Source organism: Pseudophryne corroboree, unplaced genomic scaffold (assembly GCF_028390025.1).
Source record: "Pseudophryne corroboree isolate aPseCor3 unplaced genomic scaffold, aPseCor3.hap2 scaffold_298, whole genome shotgun sequence".
Classification (NCBI taxonomy): domain Eukaryota; kingdom Metazoa; phylum Chordata; class Amphibia; order Anura; family Myobatrachidae; genus Pseudophryne; species Pseudophryne corroboree.
Genome location: NW_026969651.1, coordinates 357,764 through 371,971, shown reverse-complemented (window position 1 = coordinate 371,971; position 14,208 = coordinate 357,764). Strand labels below are relative to the sequence as shown.

At 45.8% G+C, this 14,208-nt stretch overlaps 11 non-coding genes and 1 pseudogene across 11 annotated transcripts; 3 read left to right on the top strand and 9 right to left on the bottom strand.

Moving 5' to 3' along the window:
* The first annotated feature begins 174 nt into the window (after positions 1-174).
* LOC135016050 (U5 spliceosomal RNA) lies at positions 175-290 on the top strand. The gene has a single exon (XR_010214196.1). It is a non-coding gene; the product is annotated as a U5 spliceosomal RNA (small nuclear RNA).
* Positions 291-576: 286 nt separating this feature from the next.
* Positions 577-692, top strand: LOC135016009 (U5 spliceosomal RNA). The gene has a single exon (XR_010214157.1). It is a non-coding gene; the product is annotated as a U5 spliceosomal RNA (small nuclear RNA).
* Positions 693-967: 275 nt separating this feature from the next.
* LOC135016059 (U5 spliceosomal RNA) lies at positions 968-1,083 on the top strand. Its single transcript, XR_010214204.1, has one exon. It is a non-coding gene; the product is annotated as a U5 spliceosomal RNA (small nuclear RNA).
* A 6,627-nt stretch (positions 1,084-7,710) lies between these two features.
* Positions 7,711-7,874, bottom strand: LOC135015754 (U1 spliceosomal RNA). The gene has a single exon (XR_010213940.1). It is a non-coding gene; the product is annotated as a U1 spliceosomal RNA (small nuclear RNA).
* A 671-nt stretch (positions 7,875-8,545) lies between these two features.
* On the bottom strand, positions 8,546-8,708 carry LOC135015970 (U1 spliceosomal RNA). The gene has a single exon (XR_010214128.1). It is a non-coding gene; the product is annotated as a U1 spliceosomal RNA (small nuclear RNA).
* Positions 8,709-8,860: 152 nt separating this feature from the next.
* LOC135015809 (U1 spliceosomal RNA) lies at positions 8,861-9,024 on the bottom strand. Its single transcript, XR_010213992.1, has one exon. It is a non-coding gene; the product is annotated as a U1 spliceosomal RNA (small nuclear RNA).
* Positions 9,025-9,692: 668 nt separating this feature from the next.
* On the bottom strand, positions 9,693-9,856 carry LOC135015959 (U1 spliceosomal RNA). Its single transcript, XR_010214122.1, has one exon. It is a non-coding gene; the product is annotated as a U1 spliceosomal RNA (small nuclear RNA).
* Positions 9,857-10,008: 152 nt separating this feature from the next.
* Positions 10,009-10,172, bottom strand: LOC135016095 (U1 spliceosomal RNA). The gene has a single exon (XR_010214240.1). It is a non-coding gene; the product is annotated as a U1 spliceosomal RNA (small nuclear RNA).
* Positions 10,173-10,842: 670 nt separating this feature from the next.
* LOC135015964 (U1 spliceosomal RNA) lies at positions 10,843-11,005 on the bottom strand. Its single transcript, XR_010214125.1, has one exon. It is a non-coding gene; the product is annotated as a U1 spliceosomal RNA (small nuclear RNA).
* Positions 11,006-11,157: 152 nt separating this feature from the next.
* LOC135016091 (U1 spliceosomal RNA) lies at positions 11,158-11,321 on the bottom strand. The gene has a single exon (XR_010214236.1). It is a non-coding gene; the product is annotated as a U1 spliceosomal RNA (small nuclear RNA).
* Positions 11,322-12,023: 702 nt separating this feature from the next.
* LOC135015982 (U1 spliceosomal RNA) lies at positions 12,024-12,158 on the bottom strand (annotated as a pseudogene).
* A 152-nt stretch (positions 12,159-12,310) lies between these two features.
* Positions 12,311-12,474, bottom strand: LOC135015788 (U1 spliceosomal RNA). The gene has a single exon (XR_010213972.1). It is a non-coding gene; the product is annotated as a U1 spliceosomal RNA (small nuclear RNA).
* Positions 12,475-14,208: the final 1,734 nt, after the last annotated feature.

The following is a 14,208-nucleotide window of genomic DNA, read 5'->3' as shown; positions in this document are numbered from 1 at the left end:
TCTTGACCATGCTACTTGCTTGAAAGATCTGGGAGCACATGGAATACAGTACAAACCATGCTTATAGCAAGGAGAAGCCAGGTGAGAAATCTGCTTTCTTTCAAATTGGGCGCTCACTTTGATCTGAATGAGGACTGCTGGCATGGCACTCAGGCGACAGGTGGAATCTTGGTCATGCTCTGGTTTCTCTTCAGAATGAACAAATCTTTCGCCATTTATTAAAGATTTCCGTGGAGAGGAGCAAAACTGAGTTTTATCTCAATTTTTGCATGCCCCATATTATTGGGGTTTCTTTTATCAGTTTAAGGACAGAATGAGTGTGCTTTCTTGTTGGCTTTAATGTAAGTTTATTTGTATAACAATGACAGTAAATGTCTGTTTCTTTTCAAACAGAACTTTCTTGACCATGCTACTTGCTTGAAAGATCTGGGAGCACATGGAAAAGAGTACAAACCATGCTTATAGCAAGGGGAAGCCTGGTGAGAAATCTGCTTTCTTTCTTTCAAATTGGGTGCTCACTTTGAGCTGAATGAGGACTGCTGGCATGGCACTCAGGCGACAGGTGGAATCTTGGTCATGCTCTGGTTTCTCTTCAGAACGAACAAATCTTTCGCCTTTTACTAAAGATTTCCGTGGAGAGGAGCAAAACTGAGTTTTATCTCAAATTTTGCATTCCCCATCTTATTGGGGTTTTATTTTATCTGTTTAAAGATAGAACGAGTGTGCTTTAATGTAAGCTCATTTGCATAGAAATGACAGTAAATGTTTGTTTCTTTTCAAACAGAACTTTCTTGACTATACTAATTGCTTGAAAGATCTGGGAACACATGGAAAAGAGTACAAACCATGTTTATAGCTAGGGGAAGCCTGGTGAGAAATCTGCTATCTTTCTTTCAAATTGGGTGCTCACTTTGAGCTCAATGAGAACTGCTGGCATGGCACTCAGGCGACAGGTGGAATCTTGGTCATGCTCTGGTTTCTCTTCAGAACTAACAAATATTTCGCCTTTTATTAAAGATTTCCGTGGAGAGGAGCAAAACTGAGTTTTATCTCAATTTTTGCATGCCCCATATTATTGGGGTTTCTTTTATCAGTTTAAAGACAGAACGAGTGTGCTTTCTTGTTAGCTTTAATGTAAGTTGCCATAGATGCAGTGAAACACACGTGTAGGGCACGGCGTGTCCGCGTGTATTTGACTCATGTGAAATGTTATAAAACAAAAATATATGATTATGATGTTAGCTGTTAGTCTCCACTAATAGGGAATAGAAGCTGAGCTATAAGAAAGGAATACACTAGATATGATGTCACTTAGCAGATACAATGTCTAAAGTGCATACAGATAGCTACTAATAACTCTTGATAAGAAAGTATATCAGTGTGGGTATATTTATATGATGGGATATTGGGACTAGTGAATATATATCACTCCTGCTGTCCAGATTGGCAATAACCAGACAATTATGATAAGAGTAGAGATGTCACATGGGCTGCTATAGATATTAATTTAATGCTGTATGTGTCATTTGTTACAAATGGATACATTTTCTATGAGTCAGCCTAGCAGCTGCATGTTCTAACAGAACACTATCCTCACACAGAATCTGCTAACCTTGAGATAACTAAATGACAGTGTGTAACAGTCTCTTTACTATAAGACTGTTACAAAGTAATATATATATTTGAAGTCAGTCTAGCAGCTGTGTGTTCCAGCAGTTTATAAGACAAAGAAAATCTCCTATTGTGGAATCTAGACACATGGGACTGCTGGCCTGTGTCATACTATTTCTATGTAATACCAGTAACATGTATATAACTGTTACATAATTGTTACAAATGGATAAATCTTTGAGTCAGCCTAGCAGCTGCATGTCCTAACAGGACACCATAAATCCTTTACAGTGTAACAAATTGATTGGTAACACTTAAAGGCTGGAGAGCAGTTATATGCCTTACTAGCATACTCAATATACCACATTATTACACCAGTTACCACGATTATTGACAGCGCATTTGATATATTATATTACCCTCACACTGAGTCTGTTTACCTTTAGATAACTAAGTGACCGAATATGTAACAGTTTCTCTATCATAAGACTGTTACAAAGTGAGATAGATATATTTGGAAGTCAGTCAAACAGCTGTGTGTTTCAGCGGTTTATAAGAAAATTCCTCATTGTGGAATCTGGACCACTAAGGGTTATTATATATATAGCACATGGAATTGCCACATCTCCCTATATGATAATTTCATTACACTGTAACATAATAAGAATTAACTCTTTAACAGTGTAAATAGAGAGTAATGAATCTCTGACACATGGAATATATTATTTCTTAGATGAATTGGATAAACCATTATGACAGACACTTTGCTTCCTAATAAGAATTGAGGTGGCTATACCTCTAAGGAAAGCATTATTGCCTACGCCTAGATCAGATTAAATAAGATCTGGCTGAATATATGAAGGAAGGTTGCTATTTATATGAGAATTGGAATTGCTATATTCCTTAAGGCAACCCCACCGATTGATATATGTTGTCAATTAAGTATATCTGAACGGCTATATCTGGACCAGATTTAATAAGATCTGGCTGATTATATGAAGGAGGGCTGCTATTTATATTGGAATTGCCATATTCCTTAAGGCAACCGCACCTGTTGGTATATCTCGCCAATTAACTATATCTAAACAGCTAAATTAAAGCTATTCATCATTTTTTTAGTTTGGATATTAATAAATATGATCTTTCCATGATGCATAGAGATTTCCCTATCAAGTGATTCCTTATCCGATATAGAAAGCTATCCCCCTGTGGTATTGAATTTAGGAATATAGTCTTAGGGGACACAGAGAAATAAGTGATCCCCATCTACCTAAGCACCCCACAAATTGGAGGTTAGCTTACCGGTTATACTCAATCACCCCCACAAATTCGCCAATGGGGATGGCTTCCCGGGAGGTAACCCCTATTGAGTGAAGGGAGTATATAGGATACGACCCAGTGGTACCTGACGACATAGATACTAACAGCTATTTAATAACATTACGCTAGAAAGTGATTATTAGCAACATATATATCTATATAAACAACCCCGCCAGGGTTGTGCCTTCAAAAATAATCACACACGGACACGCTTTTTAAACCTTTTTTTCACATCTCTTTATTCTTCTTATGCACATGTATGTTAGTTCTGTGATTTTAACCTTTATGTTTCACTGCAGTTTGGGATAATAATATTAATATTTATCCAATTTTAATACATACTTAATAAAGGTTATATTTTATGATTCATTCATTCTGTCCAGTGCGTCAACAGTGCAGATTTCTTCTTGTTTTTTCTCCCAAATTCTTTAACAATGACAGTAAATGTTGTTTCTTTTCAAACAGAACTTTCTTGACCATGCTACTTGCTTGAAAGATCTGGGAGCACATGGAAAACAGTACAAACCATGCAGTATCACAAGAGCCTTTATTTGATCTTTCATGAAGATAGAGCAGAATTGAGGACACGTCAACAATTTCTGCCGAAGGTGGTTCATCTTTCCACATGGTGCCTTTGGCCACTGACACCTTCGTTGAGTCAAAGTCTCTGGCTGTGGTCAGAACTTTGAAAATTTATGTCACCAGAACGGTTCAGATTAGGAAAACAGAGGCTCTGTTTGTCCTGTATGCTCCCAACAGGATTGGGTGTCCTGCTTCCATGTAGACCATTATGCGCTGGATCTGTGGTAAGATTCAGCATGCTCATTCCATGGCAGGATTGCCGTTACTGAATTAGGTGAAGACCCATTCTACTAGAAAGGTGGGTTCATCCTGGGCAGCTGGTCGGGAAGTCTCGGCATTGCAACTTTGCCGAGCAGCTATTTAGTAAACACTTTTGCTAAGTTTTACAAGTTTGATACCTTGGCTGATGATAACCTCAAGTTGGGTCATTCGGTGCTGCAGAGTCGTACGCACTCTCCCACCCGTTCAAGAGCTTTGGTATAACCCCATGGTTCTTAATGTGACCCCAGCATCCTCTAGGTCGTATGAGAAAATAGGATTTTAATACCTACCGGTAAATCCTTTTCTCTTAGTCCGTAGAGGATGCTGGGCACCCGTCCCAGTCCATACTGTGTCTGCAGTTATTACTTGTGGTTATACACATGTTATGTTATGGTTCTGGTCAGCTTTTTGCTGCAATTGTTCATGCCGTTGGCTTGTGTTCTGTTGAATGCCACGTTCTGCGGCATGCTTAAGGTGTGAGCTGGTAAGATGCTCACCTTAGTTTAACAATAAATCCTTTCCTCGAAATGTCCGTCTCCCTGGGCACAGTTCCTATAACTGGAGTCTGGAGGAGGGGCATAGAGGGAGGAGCCAGTTCACACCCTTTGAAAGTCTTAAAGTGCCCATGTCTCTTGCGGATCCCGTCTATACCCCATGGTTCTTAATGTGACCCCAGCATCCTCTACGGACTAAGAGAAAAGGATGCCCTTGCGCACTATCCTGACTTCTCCTCCCGTCTGCTTACTTTGTGCCTTCCAACGCACAATGCGAACTACAGGTGGTGCTGCAGGGCCCACACCCTTTTACTTGCCTTACAGAACAGCTCTGGAGCTGTTACAGTGCCCAGCTGCTGCAAGAAATCAGCTTGAATGCTTCAGGGGATGGGGCATGGCCAACATGAGCCCCACACCAAAGTAGGGTGGGGGTGTTTAATGCGAACTAGGGGTCATCCAAGCACCGCAAAAGGCCGCCATGCCCTGCATGCCCCTTTTCTCTTTTCATATGCAGATGAGGGTTCCAGCCAACTTTGGCCCACATCTTGGATGACATCACCGTATGCAAATCCGTCTTCTGCAGACCTTCCCCCAGGAATGCTTGTACTAGTTGTTGCATATGGTTTGATATTTGATGGTGCTTCAATATTAGGCAGCCTTCCACCCTCCCATGTTCATCTGAACAGATGTGGTCTCCCTGCAGTTGTTGTCCCCAGACGAGAGTTCCCTTGTGCGTCCTCAGTTGAATCTCCTTAACTTGACGGGGGAGGGGCTGCCCGAGCAGCCACCCTCCCCAGCCCTATCCCAACTCATACTTATTTTGCATATGAGATCTCTTGATCATGAAGATTGTTCTCACAGGGTGAGGTTCATCCATTATATTTTAAAATAGGAAGGTACAAATTACATATTTGAATTGCATCTATGTGCTGGATTCAAATGTCCCCCCCCCCCCCTTCCTTTCTCAATTGTGCCCGTCAGCAGCTATTCTAAGGTTGCTGCCAATGGGTGTGACACATTAATTTCTTCTGTGGGGTACACTGGACTCCACAAGGATTCACATTGGGGTGTAGAGTAGGATCTTGATCTGAGGCACCAACCGGCTCAAAGCTTTTGACTGTTCCCAAGATGCTCAGCGCATCCTCCTCTATAACCCCGCTTCCATGAACAGGGAGCTCAGTTTGTAGTTGGTGCCTTCAGTAGCAGGCCACTTAACAGGGGCCTGCCTCAGGCAGCCTATTCTTAGCTATTAATTTTGACAAGAAAAGAAGAACTTGTTTTATGAGAATCTACAAGGGCTGCAGCAGGCTAGGTCTAATAGACATCTTTACTGCAGCTTCATCACTCCCAGCGGCGCTGTATACTCCCGTGCCCTGGTTGCTGGGTCACTGCAGCGGAGGCTCCAGTTTCTTCCTAAGGTCAGTCACACACACACCGCCCTTCCGGATCACGAGGCCGCTGATGAAGGGGAGCGTGGCCGTAGGGGGTGGACCGTGTGCGCACTGGCGTGGACACTGATTACTGGGCAGCCGCTCCACTAGCCACCAGGTACAGTTAAGGAGCACAGGTCTGGGAGTTTTACTCCTATATTAACCCAATTTTGTACTGCCCGCAGCGCATTGTGATAGGTAATAGGGCCTGATTCAGGTTGGAATGCAATCACAATAAGCGATCCAACTGCAAAAATTGCTAACAGCATACGCATGTGCCTGCATTTTCTGCGGCACCCCGCAGAGAATGCGATCGCCTCTGCCTGTCAATCGGGGCGGGGGGGGAGAGGGGGGTCAGCAACACTCCATTTCCAAGTCAGGGATGGAGCGGTGCGGGGGCAAGGCTTCAAAATGGGGTCTGCAACGGAGGAGACACAGGGGGCGTGGTCACAGCGGCTGTATGACATCACATTCAGCCGCTGTGATCACAAAAATGGTGGCGGCTTCCTGCGCGCACATACAGTTTGCACCAGCAGGAGGCTACACCATTTTTTATGATCACGCTGAACTGCAGTGCGACTGCAATTACAGCATGGTCAAGAATGGAGGCGTCATGCTGGGTGGCCATGCCCTGTCACTGTGCAGGAGCCAGCACCGCACACACACTAGTCCCCGGGTGCAGCCCCCAACCCCCGGGACACCCGGAGCAACAAAATGTAGATTCAGGCCACCAGGCCACGCCCCTACCTATGAAACCATGCCTCCTTTTTACCATTGCGCTGCTTATCTGCGCGCACTGCATTACAATCTCCTTCGCCACCTCTCTGGGTGTCACCAGTGATAGTGACACCTCTGCCATGCTTGTAGCAGCTGGTCCTAAGATCTACGCCTCAAGCCCTGAGTGTTTGCCCTTGTGACTTGTTGATCATCATAGCGAAGCAGATGCTTACAGAAAACTGCAGGGGCTTAGATTGAAAATAAAAAAATTGATGGGTATAAGGTAGAGAGGAGCGGGTTCGGTTTTCCGAGAACCGAATTCCCGACGAACTCCATGTGGTTTACACTGGTCCGAGGCAGGCTCGGTTGTTCCCGCCTGACTCGGAAAACCTGAACAAGGGAAAATGTCATCATCCCGCTGTCGGATTCTCTCGAGATTCGGATTCCATATAAAGAGCTGCGCGTTGCCGCCATTTTTACTCGTGCATTGAAGAGAGAGCGGAGAGGACGTGGCTATGTTCTCTCAGTGGAAATCTCAATATCAGTGCTCAGTATCAGTGGTTACTTATTGCTGCTCAGTAATACTAGTAGTGTGTCTCTCCTGCTCAGTGTCAGTTCTCAGTAGTATCCTCATCAGTGCTCAGTATCACTGCTCATTGTCTTGTGCTGCATTGTGGTGCTCAGCATACTACAGTACATTACTAATAGTCCAGTGCTGCATCTTGCTGCTCAGTGTCAGTTCTAGTATCCTCATCAGTGCTCACTATCACTGCTCATTACATTGTGGTGTTCTGTATACTACAGTAACATAGTAATATAGTAACATATAGTAACATAGTTTTTGAGGTTGAATAGAGGCAAATTGCCCATCGTGTTCAACCTGTTTTAAGTTGTGATGATTCTACATACTTGCTGAATAATGTTTTATGACTAGTTAGCTACTATAACTCATGTTACCCCCGGATTAACCATGTTGATATTTTAAGTATTATAACCTTGGATAGCTTTTTCATTCAGAAATGTATCCATTCCTTTTTTAAATCCAATTACAGAGTCCGCCATTACCACCTTCCCTGGCAGGGAATTCCACATCCTGATTGCCCTAACAGTGAACATCATAGTATCTCACCTGGCAGGTAAGTAGGAGTTGGGCTAGAGCTGTGGAGGATTGCTGCTCGGGCACCCCCTGTCAAGTGAAGGAGATCCAACTGAGGCAGCACAAGGGAACTCTCGAAAGAAGAACAAGGCTAGAGGAAGATCTGAGACAAAGAAATCTGACTTTTACCAGAGCTGACCAGAGGAAAGCACAAACGCAGTCCCCCACTACCACAAATAATGCAGTCGAGTTTCCCACATTTGGGGAAATCACAGGGGTCAGCATACCCAGAGTGCAATGAATGAACCTCACCCTGGGAGAACAATCTTCATGACCATGGTATCTCCTATGCAAAATAAGTATGATTTGGGATAGGGCTGGGGAGGGCCGCTGCTCAGGCACATCTCTGTCAAGTAAAGGAGATTCAACTGAGGCAACACAAGGGAACTCTCATCTGGGGACAACAACTGCAGGGAGAACACATATTTTCAGATGAACATGGGAGGGCAGAAGGCTCCCTAACACTGAAGCACCCCCAAACAACAAACCAAATGCAACTACTAGTGCAAGCATTCCTGGGGGAAGGCCTGCAGCAGATGGATTTGCATATGGTGATGTCATCCAAGCAGTGGGTCAAAGTTGGCTTCAACCCTCGTCTGCATATGAAAATAAAAAAGGGGTGTGCAGGGCATGGCGGCCTTTTGCGGCGCTTGGATGACCCCTAGTTTGCATTAAACACCTCCACCTTCCTTCGGTGTGGGGCTCATGTTGGCTATGCCCCAGCCCCTGAAGCATTCAAGCTGATTTCTTGCTGCAGCTGGGCACTGTAACAGCTCCAGAGCTGCTCTGTAAAGCAAGTAAAAGGGTGTGGGCCCTGCAGCACTACCTGTAGTTTGCATTGTGCGTTGGAAGGCACAAAGTAAGCAGACGGGAGAAGTCAGGATAGTGCACAAGGGCATAGAAGGGAGCGGCTCAAGAAAAGAGAAGTGGAAACAGACAGCAAACTAGGCTGGAGAGAGACCTGAGACAAAGAGATCTGAATTATACGAGAGCCGACCAGAGGAAACACAAATTATGTAATCAAGTGTCCCACATTTGGGGAAATCGTAGGAGCAGCACACCCAGAGTGCATTGGGTGAGCCTTGCCCTGGGAGAAGCACCTTCCTGATCATAGTATCTCACCTGGCAGGTAAGTAGGAGTTGGGCTAGAGCTGGGGAGGGTCGCTGTTCGGGCACCCCCCTGTCAAGTGAAGGAGATCCAACTGAGGCAGCACAAGGAAACTCTCGAAAAAAGAACAAGGCTAGAGGAAGATCTGAGACAAAGAAATCTGACTTTTACCAGAGCTGGCCAGAGGAAAGCACAAACACAGTCCCCCACTACCACAAATAATGCAGTCGAGTTTCCCACATTTGGGGAAATGACAGGGGTCAGCATACCCAGAATGCAATGAATGAACCTCACCCTGGGAGAACAATCTTCATGACAATGGTATCTCCTATGCAAAATAAGTATGATTTGGGATAGGGCTGGGGAGGGCCGCTGCTCAGGCACATCCCTGTCAAGTAAAGGAGATTCAACTGAGGCAGCACAAGGGAACTCTCATCTGGGGACAACAACTGCAGGGAGAACACATATTTTCAGATGAACATGGGAGAGCAGAAGGCTGCCTAATACTGAAGCACCCCCAAACAACAAACCAAATGCAACAACTAGTACAAGCATTCCTGGGAAAAGGTCTGCAGAAGATGGATTTGCATACGGTGATGTCATCCAAGCAGTGGGCCAAAGTTGGCTGGAACCCTCATCTGCATATGAAAAGAGAAAAGGGGTATGCAGGGCATGGCGGCCTTTTGCGGCGCTTGGATGACCCTTAGTTCGCATTAAACACCTCCACCCTCCGTCGGTGTGGGGCTCATGTTGGCTATGCCCCAGCCCCTGAAGCATTCAAGCTGATTTCTTGCAGCAGCTGGGCACTGTAACAGCTCCAGAGCTGCTCTGTAAGGCAAGTAAAAGGGTGTTGGCCCTGCAGCACTACCTGTAGTTTGCATTGTGCGTTGGAAGGCACAAAGTAAGCAGACAGGAGAAGTCAGGAGAGTGCACAAGGGCAAGGGCAGGGGCTCAAGAAAAGAGAAGTGGAAACAGACAGCAAACTAGGCTGGAGAGAGACCTGAGACAAAGAGATCTGAATTATACGAGTAGCCGACCAGAGGAAACACAAATTATGTAGTCTAGTGTCCCACATTTGGGGAAATCGTAGGAGCAGCACACCCAGAGTGCAATGGGTGAGCCTTGCCCTGGGAGAAGCACCTTCCTGATCATAGTATCTCACCTGGCAGGTAAGTAGGAGTTGGGCTAGAGCTGGGGAGGGTCGCTGCTCGGGCACCCCCCTGTCAAGTGAAGGAAATCCAACTGAGGCAGCACAAGGAAACTCTCAAAAAAAGAACAAGGCTAGAGGAAGATCTGAGACAAAGAAATCTGACTTTTACCAGAGCTGACCAGAGGAAAGCACAAACACAGTCCCCCACTACCACAAATAATGCAGTCGAGTTTCCCACATTTGGGGAAATCACAGGGGTCAGCATACCCAGAATGCAATGAATGAACCTCACCCTGGAAGAACAATCTTCATGACCATGGTATCTCCTATGCAAAATAAGTATGATTTGGGATAGGGCTGGGGATGGCCGCTGCTCAGGCACATCTCTGTCAAGTAAAGGAGATTCAACTGAGGCAGCACAAGAGAACTCTCATCTGGGGACAACAACTGCAGGGAGAACACATATTTTCAGATGAACATGGGAGAGCAGAAGGCTGCCTAATACTGAAGCACCCCAAACAACAAACCAAATGCAACAACTAGTACAAGCATTCCTGGGGGAAGGTCTGCAGAAGACGTATTTGCATACGGTGATGTCATCCAAGCAGTGGGCCAAAGTTGGCTGGAACCCTCATCTGCATATGAAAAGAGAAAAGGGGTATGCAGGGCATGGCGGCCTTTTGCGGCGCTTGGATGACCCTTAGTTCGCATTAAACACCTCCACCCTCCGTCGGTGTGGGGCTCATGTTGGCTATGCCCCAGCCCCTGAAGCATTCAAGCTGATTTCTTGCAGCAGCTGGGCACTGTAACAGCTCCAGAGCTGCTCTGAAAGGCAAGTAAAAGGGTGTGGGCCCTGCAGCACTACCTGTAGTTTGCATTGTGCGTTGGAAGGCACAAAGTAAGCAGACAGGAGAAGTCAGGAGAGTGCACAAGGGCATAGAAGGCAGCGGCTCAAGAAAAGAGAAGTGGAAACAGACAGCAAACTAGGCTGGAGAGAGACCTGAGACAAAGAGATCTGAATTATACGAGAGCCGACCAGGGGAAACGCAAATTATGCAGTCAAGTTTCCCACATTTGGGGAAATCGCAGGAGCAGCACACCCAGAGTGCAATGGGTGAGCCTTGCCCTGGGAGAAGCACCTTCATGATCATAGTATCTCACCTGGCAGTTATGTAGGAGTTGGGCTAGAGCTGGGGAGGGTCGCTGCTCGGGTACCCCCCTGTCAAGTGAAGGAGATCAAACTGAGGCAGCACAATGGAACTCTCGAAAGAAGAACAAGGCTAGAGGAAGATCTGAGACAAAGAAATCTGACTTTTACCAGAGCTGACCAGAGGAAAACACAAACACAGTCCCCCACTACCACAAATAATGCAGTTGAGTTTCCCACATTTGGGGAAATCACAGGGGTCAGCATACCCAGAATGCAATGAATGAACCTCACCCTGGGAGAACAATCTTTATGACCATGGTATCTCCTATGCAAAATAAGTATGATTTGGGATAGGGCTGGGGAGGGCCGCTGCTCAGGCACATCTCTGTCAAGTAAAGGAGATTCAACTGAGGCAGCACAAGGGAACTCTCATCTGGGGACAACAACTGCCGGGAGAACACATATTTTCAGATGAACATGGGAGGGCAGAAGGCTGCCTAATACTGAAGCACCCCCAAACAACAAACCAAATGCAACAACTAGTACAAGCATTCCTGGGGGAAGGTCTGCAGAAGACGGATTTGCATACAGTGATGTCATCCAAGCAGTGGGCCAAAGTTGGCTGGAACCCTCATCTGCATATGAAAAGAGAAAAGGGGTATGCAGGGCATGGCGGCCTTTTGCGGCGCTTGGATGACCCTTAGTTCGCATTAAACACCCCCACCCTACTTCGGTGTGGGGCTCATGTTGGCCATGCCCCAGCCCCTGAAGCATTCAAGCTGATTTCTTGCAGCAGCTTGGCACTGTAACAGCTCCAGAGCTGCTCTGTAAGGCAAGTAAAAGGGTGTGGGCCCTGCAGCACTACCTGTAGTTTGCATTGTGCATCGGAAGGCACAAAGTAAGCAGACAGGAGGAGAAGTCAGGATAGTGCACAAGGGTATAGAAGGGAGGGGCTCAAGAAAAAAGAAGTGGAAACAGACAGCAAACTAGGCTGGAGAGAGACCTGAGACAAAGAGATCTGAATTATATGAGAGCCGACTAGGGGAAACACAAATTATGCAATCAAGTTTCCCATATTTGGGGAAATCGCAGGGGCAGCACACCCAGAGTGCAATGGGTCAGCCTTGCCCAGGGAGAAGCAACTTCATGATCATAGTATCTCACCTGGCAGGTAAGTAGGAGTTGGGCTAGAGCTGGGGAGGGTCGCTGCTCGGGCACCCCCCTGTCAAGTGAAGGAGATCCAACTGAGGCAGCACAAGGGAACTCTTGAAAGAAGAACAAGGCTAGAGGAAGATCTGAGACAAAGAAATCTGACTTTTACCAGAGCTGACCAGAGGAAAGCACAAACACAGTCCCCCACTACCACAAATAATGCAGTTGAGTTTCCCACATTTGGGGAAATCACAGAGGTCAGCATACCCAGAACGCAATGAATGAACCTAACCCTGGGAGAACAATCTTCATGACCATGGTATCTCCTATGCAAAATAAGTATGATTTGGGATAGGGCTGGGGAGGGCCGCTGCTCAGGCACATCTCTGTCAAGTAAAGGAGATTCAACTGAGGCAGCACAAGGGAACTCTCATCTGGGGACAACAACTGCAGGGAGAACACATATTTTCAGATGAACATGGGAGGGCAGAAGGCTGCCTAATACTGAAGCACCCCCAAACAACAAACCAAATGCAACAACTAGTGCAAGCATTCCTGGGGGAAGGCCTGCCGCAGATGGATTTGCATATGGTGATGTCATCCAAGCAGTGGGTCAAAGTTGGCTTCAACCCTCGTCTGCATATGAAAAGAGAAAAGGGGCATGCAGGGCATGGCGGCCTTTTGCGGCGCTTGGCTGACCCCTAGTTTGCATTAAACACCTCCACCCTCCGTCGGTGTGGGGCTCATGTTGGCTATGCCCCAGCCCCTGAAGCATTCAAGCTGATTTCTTGCTGCAGCTGGGCACTGTAACAGCTCCAGAGCTGCTCTGTAAGGCAAGTAAAAGGGTGTGGGCCCTGCAGCACTACCTGTAGTTTGCATTGTGCGTTGGAAGGCACAAAGTAAGCAGACAGGAGAAGTCTGGAGAGTGCACAAGGGCATAGAAGGCAGCGGCTCAAGAAAAGAGAAGTGGAAACAGACAGCAAACTAGGCTGGAGAGAGACCTGAGACAAAGAGATCTGAATTATACGAGAGCCGACCAGGGGAAACACAAATTATGCAGTCAAGTTTCCCACAGGAGTATATAGGATACGACCCAGTGGTACCTGACGACATAGATACTAACAGCTATTTAATAACATTACGCTAGAAAGTGATTATTAGCAACATATATATCTATATAAACAACCCCGCCAGGGTTGTGCCTTCAAAAATAATCACACACGGACACGCTTTTTAAACCTTTTTTTCACATCTCTTTATTCTTCTTATGCACATGTATGTTAGTTCTGTGATTTTAACCGTTATGTTTCACTGCAGTTTGGGATAATAATATTAATATTTATCCAATTTTAATACATACTTAATAAAGGTTATATTTTATGATTCATTCATTCTGTCCAGTGCGTCAACAGTGCAGATTTCTTCTTGTTTTTTCTCCCAAATTCTATAACAATGACAGTAAATGTTGTTTCTTTTCAAACAGAACTTTCTTGACCATGCTTCTTGCTTGAAAGATCTGGGAGCACATGGAAAACAGTACAAACCATGCAGTATCACAAGAGCCTTTATTTGATATTTCATGAAGATAGAGCAGAATTGAGGACACGTCAACTATTTCTGCCGAAGGTGGTTCATCTTTCCACATGGTGCCTTTGGCCACTGACACCTTCGTTGAGTCAAAGTCTCTGGCTGTGGTCAGAACTTTGAAAATTTATGTCACCAGAACGGTTCAGATTAGGAAAACAGAGGCTCTGTTAGTCCTGTATGCTCCCAACAGGATTGGGTGTCCTGCTTCCATGTAGACAATTATGCGCTGGATCTGTGGTAAGATTCAGCATGCTCATTCCACGGCAGGACTGCCGTTACTGAATTAGGTGAAGACCCATTCTACTAGAAAGGTGGGTTCATCCTGGGCAGCTGGTCGGGGAGTCTCGGCATTGCAACTTTGCCGAGCAGCTATTTAGTAAACACTTTTGCTAAGTTTTACAAGTTTTAGAGTAAAGGAGATTCAACTGAGGCAGCACAAGGGAACTCTCATCTGGGGACAACAACTGCAGTGAGAACACATATTTTCAGA